The following is an 8,291-nucleotide window of genomic DNA, read 5'->3' as shown; positions in this document are numbered from 1 at the left end:
AATATTGTACTATTTATGTACCATTTTGTACCACTATTTAAAAATTTTGTACCCGTCAGAAACAGCCACAAAAAAGGCGGGAAAATTTGTACCTTGGAACCATTATTTTTGTACCGTCTCGAGTTGCTTCGAAGAATATTATGCTATTTTGTACTAATTTTTAAAACTCACCTTTATACACACTACTTTGCAATAAGTGGATATCTGATTTTTATGAATTTTTAAATAGTGGTACAAAATGGTACATAAATAGTACAATATTTTGATGTGGATAACTTATCTGAAACTGATGATGAGGTTGAGACGTTACTCTGTAATCCCAAAATTAATTATTGTTTTTCGACGGTAAATTGAGTGGTACAAAACTTATTTTTAGCATTTTTGAGTAGAACAAAAATAGTACAAAATTTGGCAAATGAGTTTTGATGGTACAAAAATATGGGGTTACAAAGTAACGGAGCCCGCAAGTCTATTCCCACAGTTCCATTTGTTGTCCGCAGAATTTCAGCGCGGATGTAAGTTTGGTTTTGCTGATAAAGCTGCGATGTTTAAGTAAATTGATCACGTCATCGAAACCTGAACTGCTCCACACACCCTCTTCATTTGAAAATAGGGCATACGGATATCATAGTGGTAACGTTGACACCTTGTAATGAAGGCGTCCCGGGTTCGATACCCAGTGGAGGCACATAGTGGTTCGAATCCCACATTAAACTGTAGGCTAGCCCCGATTAGCCTGTCTGTGCATAAAGTGAACTTAAAAGTAAAACTCATTTGAAAATAGGACTCAAAGCCAACAGTAGAGTTTTAATGCTCTTCTGCTGCCAACCTATTAGTCCACTTTGGTTTGGATTAAAATGACGAACACATTTTGTTTCTTTACTACACCCGGTAGAGTCAAAATTAGGCCTTGGTATACCATCATACACAATCTCTCCTGTTCAAAACATCTCCATTTCAGACTCTGGATGAAGAGTGTTTTCAGCACTCGTTTACACTCTCCTCCGCACCATTAGCTATAGTTCTTGTCCAGTCTTACGGCAGGCGGCCCTTATGCTGCAAAGGGAAGTGGGGAGAGGAGAACACACCGCAGACCAACCAGACGACAGCGGTGGCGCCGAGAGTTACGATGTCACGGGAGTATGTGGTGTTCCACAGGCTGCTGCGTTTCTTATCGCGCTGGATTGGTCGCTTCCCACTTCCTTTGCCAGCATGTAGGGCACCCGCCGTAAGACTGGACAAGAGCTATGGCTGCCGCAAGACCCGGAATGAGTTCTGTGGATTCATTCCCTTCGAGTCAATTCAACCTAAGTGATTTGGTCAACTGTTAGGTATGATTTTGAAACTTGTGTTTTTCATATAAATTCCAGAAAAAACTACATGAATTCACTGGGACAACTCACAACACAAAATTCGCTGTAAACGATATTACAATATAAATATATCTTGGGCAGATTTAGATGGAAAGAAACTATGAATCTGGAATGGGTAGCGGACATGCGTTCCCTATGCCGAAGATCTACGAAGGATGCCGAGAGCTACTTTTCCCGAAGTGTCACGAATTATACCGAGTGTGAGCGACTTACTGATGCCGTCTGCTGGTTAGTATGATCCGGAAGAGGCATCTGTTCTCGTGCTGGTCCTACTAACCAGCAGACGGCATCAGTATGTCGCTCACACTTACAAACAACCCACACAACAACTTACAACAGCCTTTAGAAGAAGATAGGCGACTACGAATCAATAGTTTGAATGAAACGGTAAAAATAAATTGATCACATATAAACAGTTAATAAATTAGCGTGTGTTCATTCCTTTCATTCTACGGAATTCACCGCCCACGGTGAAACCCAAAGAACACAATTCCTACTGCTTAGACTCTATTCGTAATTCCATCTTACAACTCGCATAAAATAGCCATCGAGAATTCCTAGTGAAAATGTAAGGTGTAAATCATCTAAGTGTAATTTTTTTAAAATTTATATGACTACGCTAGTTATCAGTAGCGTATGAACTGGATGTGCAGGTGTAGTTTTTACCCAGATTTTTTATAAGTTCTTCGATTGCAATCGTAACCCCTCATAACAGTTCAAGTTACTTCCGAGTCATGTTGAGCAGTGGCGGCTCCTAAGAGGGAAAAGGGGTCGTTAACTATTTCTCTTCTCCTACCTCCTCCTAGGAAGGAAGTGAAAGTAGATAAATCAATACTCTTTTAGCTCCCAAATGCTTTCTGTATGGTGTACAAGCACATAAATGTGATTCCCCATATCCAGGAAATAGTTTCGACCCATTTACTTACCTGTTCATTTTTCATGGCGTCGTCACTTCATCTAAGTTATTAGGATAACTTGGTAGATAATACTTTGAGGGTTTAGAAATACTTTGGCTACTTGGTATTCAAAATTTTCAGATCGACAAAAGTATTGACAGTCAATCAATATTGTTTTTTTGATTTAGAAAAAAAAATCCTGTAGGAAGAATTTCATGAAGGGTGTTAATTTACTGTTAGGAGCATTCCATCGTTACGTGTGTGACATTTTACACACAAAATTGAAAGTTGTAGACATTAAATTGAAATATTCATAATGAACTGGTATCATTGAATTTTGAAGCATTTTGTGGTGTCTGCTAACAAATGAAAAAAAACTTGAGTATGATGACACAAGCTGAATGCATGAAAAGCATTCACAAAAGTACGTTTCGGGTGTGACGCTTTAAAAATGTAGCAAATTTTGACTTTGTCTGTGAAGCATATAGGCTGCAGATGCTATTACCATGCACAAACATCTAAACCTTAATGCAATTAAAAACAATAATATTTTATTGATGCATAAGTTCGAAGCGTTTGTGTTTCGTATTGCAACACTGCGATGTTAGGAGTTTGTTTATCGTTTAACGTGCATCAATTGGAGAGGCATTATTGTGCTTGTGAATAACCATCGAAATTTACAGATTTAAAAGAAGACAGTTTTGTTTGTTTGCTAAAGAACAATAGGTGTCAAGTGGAAGAAAACGAACACTTCCGACATATTCTTCTGTCTAGAGTATAATAGAAGCAGAGGCTGGGGAGGCGGTTCGAAACATTTGTGCCTTGTACAGAATGGAGAAAGCAAGGTAAGAAGATGGTTTTGTAGTTACAAAGAGAACAATTTTGACTTAAGCGTTTCTCCACGTTCAGGAAGACCATCGGGTTTTAATGAAAACCGTTTAAACATTTTAATCCACGATTTTCCACGTCAGTCGACCCGAGAATTATCAAATGTGAGGAACTGTCGACATTTGCATTCCATGGGTAAGGTTCAGGATACCGCACGCTTTAGTTTAAAAAGGAACACAAATCAATGAGTAGGTCAGGAAGACTGCATCAAGTGCTGCTGCAACACGATAATGCACTGCCACACTACAAAAGCTTCTATTTACGAGCTTGTTTGGAGGTTATTCCACATCCTCCTTACTTTCCAGATCTTGCATCCTCGGATTTCCACCTTCTCGGTTCTTAATCCACCAATCTTCACGGAAACTTCTTTGGTAATGGAAATACTCTTCAAACTTAGCTTGATGACGCTTTTACCCCAAATCGAGTGATTTCTTCAGGCGTGGAATCGAAAAACTGCCCCAGCGTTGGTAGACAGTCATACACAAAGGAGTAACATATATTACTGATTAATTTCTGTCTTGTGTTAATCTCAAATGAGTATTAAATTAAAAATAAAAACTTTTTGCAACGATGAAAAACGTTACGAACTTATGCATGAACCTTAATAATTTCCATATTAATTCATTTTGTTATTGACAATGGTGTTGGACCACTTTTCGTGGAATGTCTTGTTAATATTTGAAGAAATATTTTGTTTGTGAAACTTCACATAATTGAGCCGCATGGTTCTAGTTTCATAAATGAAAAAAAAATTCAATTACATTCAAGTATTTACATTATTAGCATTTTCAATGCAACCAAGCCTTCATCCTTACTGACTAGGTAGACTTTAATAAAATAGCGAACTAATTGCAGTCTAAGATCAAATATAATGTTGTGAAAACATTTAAAAATACTATTATAGTGAATACATACAATTATTCTTACATACAATAATTTCAGATTATTAAACACTTTTACATAAATATCTGACCTCACATTTCGAGGTTGTCTTTGTCACAACTATTTCCATACTATTATAATTTTATATTGACCATATACAGTCAAAGAAAACAATTACATGTACGCATCTATTATCTACAAACAAACTCTTCTTAAAACAGGAAATAGTATGTTAATATCCCCAGAGTTGGAAAGTAGAGGGAGTCTATCATAAACTTGCACATTTGGAATTCCTAATAAAACTGTCTATTTACAAAATAAATATTGGAAGGCAACTCATTCAGTTTTGTTCAAAATTCAGTAAATATTTGCTTGAACCTGTTTTTGACTCATTGATAGCCATTCTTTGCCTTACATTGCATTCATTGTGTTACGGTAGCGACATTACTCCGTATATTCACCTTCTGTATCTTATTCCTGTTCCCACAGTAATGTGTCCTCAACATCATTTTACACCACCACCTGTACTTCACAATTCAAATAGTCACCACCGGATATAGAGAATCACGAAATATTGCTACTTCTTATTTGCATAAATAGTTTAAATGTTGTAACTTTCAATGTTTTCACTATATATCACCTTAATACTCAACACTTCAGCAGAAACATTTTCACTTTCGGTATCCATACAATACATTTTTACAAAAATTAAACTATATACATTTGCTCTCCTTTAGAATAATGAGCATCCCCTTACATTTTAAATTTTAATATAATTAAGCCTTGTTTTTATATTAAAACCACTAAGTTGCTGACCAAGGCAGTTTATTAAGATAAAAAACACTTAACAGGTAACGTTTCAACCCTGTATCAGGGTCTTCCTCAGACGAAGAACTAAACTAAAATGATGAACTATACTACACACAGAAAGATTACATACACATAGCAGGGTCACTAGCCACACAACAACAAATCAAGTTGACAGTCCTTATCTAGGAAGATTTCTCCAAAGGAATCAAACATATCACCTCTTGACAGTTGACTAATGGGTCAATCACCTGTCAGTGTGGCTAGTGACCCTGCTATGTGTATGTAATCTTTCTGTGTGTAGTATAGTTCATCATTTTAGTTTAGTTCTTCGTCTGAGGAAGACCCTGATACAGGGTTGAAAAGTTACTTGTTAAGTGTTTTTATTTCTTAATAAACTGCCTTGGTCAGCAACTTAGTGATGTTAAATTTGTAAAAAAAAAAATTGAGAATATGAGAATCATTTCTATGATTCAGATCAGAAATTATCAAATATGCTAAATCAATGTTCTCTTTCTTCATTGCAAAAAGCCAACTGTTCGCACATAATTCTATTTTCTGTAACAAAAATGATCCCGTTTCCTCCTACAGCCGTTTCCTCCATTGCAAGCAACACATGTTATTAATTCGTTCGCCACAAGAGCACTTGTCATTAGAATGGAGTATTCTTAAGAATTTAAGACAGCTCATTTATAAACTGTCCTGCTCCTTAAACGGAATATAAGGTAATACTTTAAACGATGATCATTTCCGAATTCAGAAATATAAAATAATGGCGTTGACATTACAGTGAATGATTGAGAATGTATGTTTACGATGCAATCAATGATGCTGTTTGCACTTAACATCTTTCTAATTATTATTAATAATGGTGATCTCGCCCAGAAGTATCCTTCCACTTAAACCCTAGGGAATGATGTCCATAAATACGTTTGCTTAATTCTTACGAATTAATTGTATATAGGAGAAAAAAACTGTCGTCCTCCATGACTGCCAAGTAAACCCGATTATCTTGAATCAAACTCTCTGAGAACTCAGGGAATGAATGACCTCCTTTTTAAGTTCCCTCAGGAATGTCTGAGAATCTTCTAACTTCAGTTTTTTAGCCAATTGCACTAATGTCCTACCTTCCACAAATTTTCGCGTAATTAGAAAATGTACATTGTCAGGGCCAAGGTTTTGGAATATTTTCTCCAGTGATTTTGCTGAATTTAGCAAAGTAGCTAGCAATGCTGCCTTATGAAGGAAATTCTGTTTGTTAATCCAAGACTCTAAAATACTGGAAAAGGTATTCCTAATGATTTCTTCTCTGTTACTCAAAGAATTTATTCCTAAAATTACAATACTTATTTCTTTTTCTATTGCTTTCTCTATTAATGAGGGCATGCAGAATATTAGTATTTTCAAAATTCGGTCTTTTCTCTCAACATTTGAATGACATTTTTTAATATGTTTCAGAAGTATATTTACATTATCTTTCAGATCAGTATTGGTCAGAACCCTCAAAAGCCAATCACTGATGTGCAAACATTCAGAACTGTCAATCGATGTAAAAAGGTTATCCTTGACATTCAGTTCCAGATTCAATTTGTAAAAGAGATCCTTCACAAATGTAAGTGCGTTCTCTGGATTTAATTTGAACTTTACCTGGTTGAAAAGGAAGAGTGAACAAACTTCCCAGTCCTCTAGTTTTATAGCAACGTCTACTGGTGTAAACTTAAGTTTATCTACTGTCTCAACATTGGAGCCTGAAGTCAGCAGGAGTTGAAGGGCCTGCACCTTTCTGTGTGTAGCTGCTATGTGACACGCTGTTCTTCCCAAAGCATCTTTCTTGTGAATTGCAGTAGCATCTTTTAATTCCTTCTTGAGGCTCTCTAGGTCATTTGATAACACAGCCCTGTGGATTCGTGGTAAAGATGAATCGATGTTAACAAACATCCGTACGAGAGAATAATCATTTGTACAAAAGCTTTCTCTCATTTTTGTGATGAATTCCTTGCAATATTTACTTTTGGAAAGTAGGTATACAATATGCAACGCAAAAAAGTATTCAGCAAATGTGTCGTGAATAAAGGTCTTTTGCTTGTCCATCATCTGCAGAATTCCAATGTCAAGAATATGCTTTTCCTCAAGCAGTGGAAGTTCCATTGGTTTGATTTTCATGCAGCAATTGCAAGAAAACTTACCGCTTAGCATCGGTTCTTTCAGAGACATTTTGGTACTCTCACTTCTGTGATTGTGAAATATTATTTTCTCTATATTATTCTTGATAGAGTCTGATTTTGCGTTTATTTTCTCTTTCTTTGCAAAGTTAAGGCATTTCTTTTTCTCAAAACTTTCATAGAGTTTTAATATGTTAATATTACTGATAATATTGAACTTCTTTGTGTTAACATATTTTCGGCAATCTTCTCTATACACTTCCCTAAGTATCATCAACTGCAAGGGAATTCCTATCAAGCTTTCAATTCTTTCATCAGTACTCTCAGAGAAACATTTCAAGAGAATTTTCACGTAATCATGTACATCATTTGATTTTTCCTTATTGGAAGAAAGCCCCAGATCACTAACCCAAGTTGTTTCGAGGAATTCTTCCTGTACCTCTATTGTCAAGGGCTCCAGGCGATAAGCGAATGTTGATGCTTCATTCTCTAACTCTTCTTGGAAATGGAGTTTTGTTGTTACAATTACCTGACCAAGTGATTTTGACTTTAGCTCCTTTACAACTTCACTTATGTTTTTCCTTTGGTCCTTCTCAATTTCATCGTATCCATCTAAGAGAAGAATGAACTTTCCTGTTTTTTCAATGCAATGTTGCAAGAAAGCTTTGTCGAGTTCTTCCTTGGCGAAAATTTCACCAAAGCTCTTTGAATTTATGTTGACAAGTTTCCTAGCGACGTCTTTGAGTTGTACGTAGACAACCCATTTGTCTTTGTGCTTCTTCTTCTCCTCCTCTGCTATGTGAGAGAGCAGAATTGTCTTCCCCATTCCTGACTCCGCTGCAAGTACAACAAGTGGTTCGATTAAAACTTCAGAAATATTAGAGATTTTAATTTCATCTGCAATATTTCGTAGCATTTCAAGTGAACCATGAGTTTCAAGTAACTGTAGTTTACTACTCTCTTCGAGAACCTTCAACTTGTGAATATTTTTATCTCGATATAATGTGCACAGGTCATTAAATTCTTTGTCCGCTGATTCCTCACTGCATGTGTGGATATGTTTCTGAGATTCTGATGATGACTCTGTGATTTTGGGAGGCAACGTGGAAGACTTCTTCGTTGAATCCACTAAAACAAACTCATGATCACGTAAGTCATTAAGCTTCGAGAGCATAATTATTTTATTAGAGTTCAGTTTGCGTGGAATGAACTTAATTTGTTTTTCCTTCATGGTAGTTACCGATTTACCCACAGAAATGCATGATTCTGAAACTAATATCTCA

Source organism: Lepisma saccharinum, chromosome 15, assembly GCF_977018435.1.
Source record: "Lepisma saccharinum chromosome 15, izLepSacc3.1, whole genome shotgun sequence".
NCBI lineage: Eukaryota > Metazoa > Arthropoda > Insecta > Zygentoma > Lepismatidae > Lepisma > Lepisma saccharinum.
The sequence above is the reverse complement of the archived record's forward strand: the minus strand, read 5'-3'. Positions refer to the sequence as shown.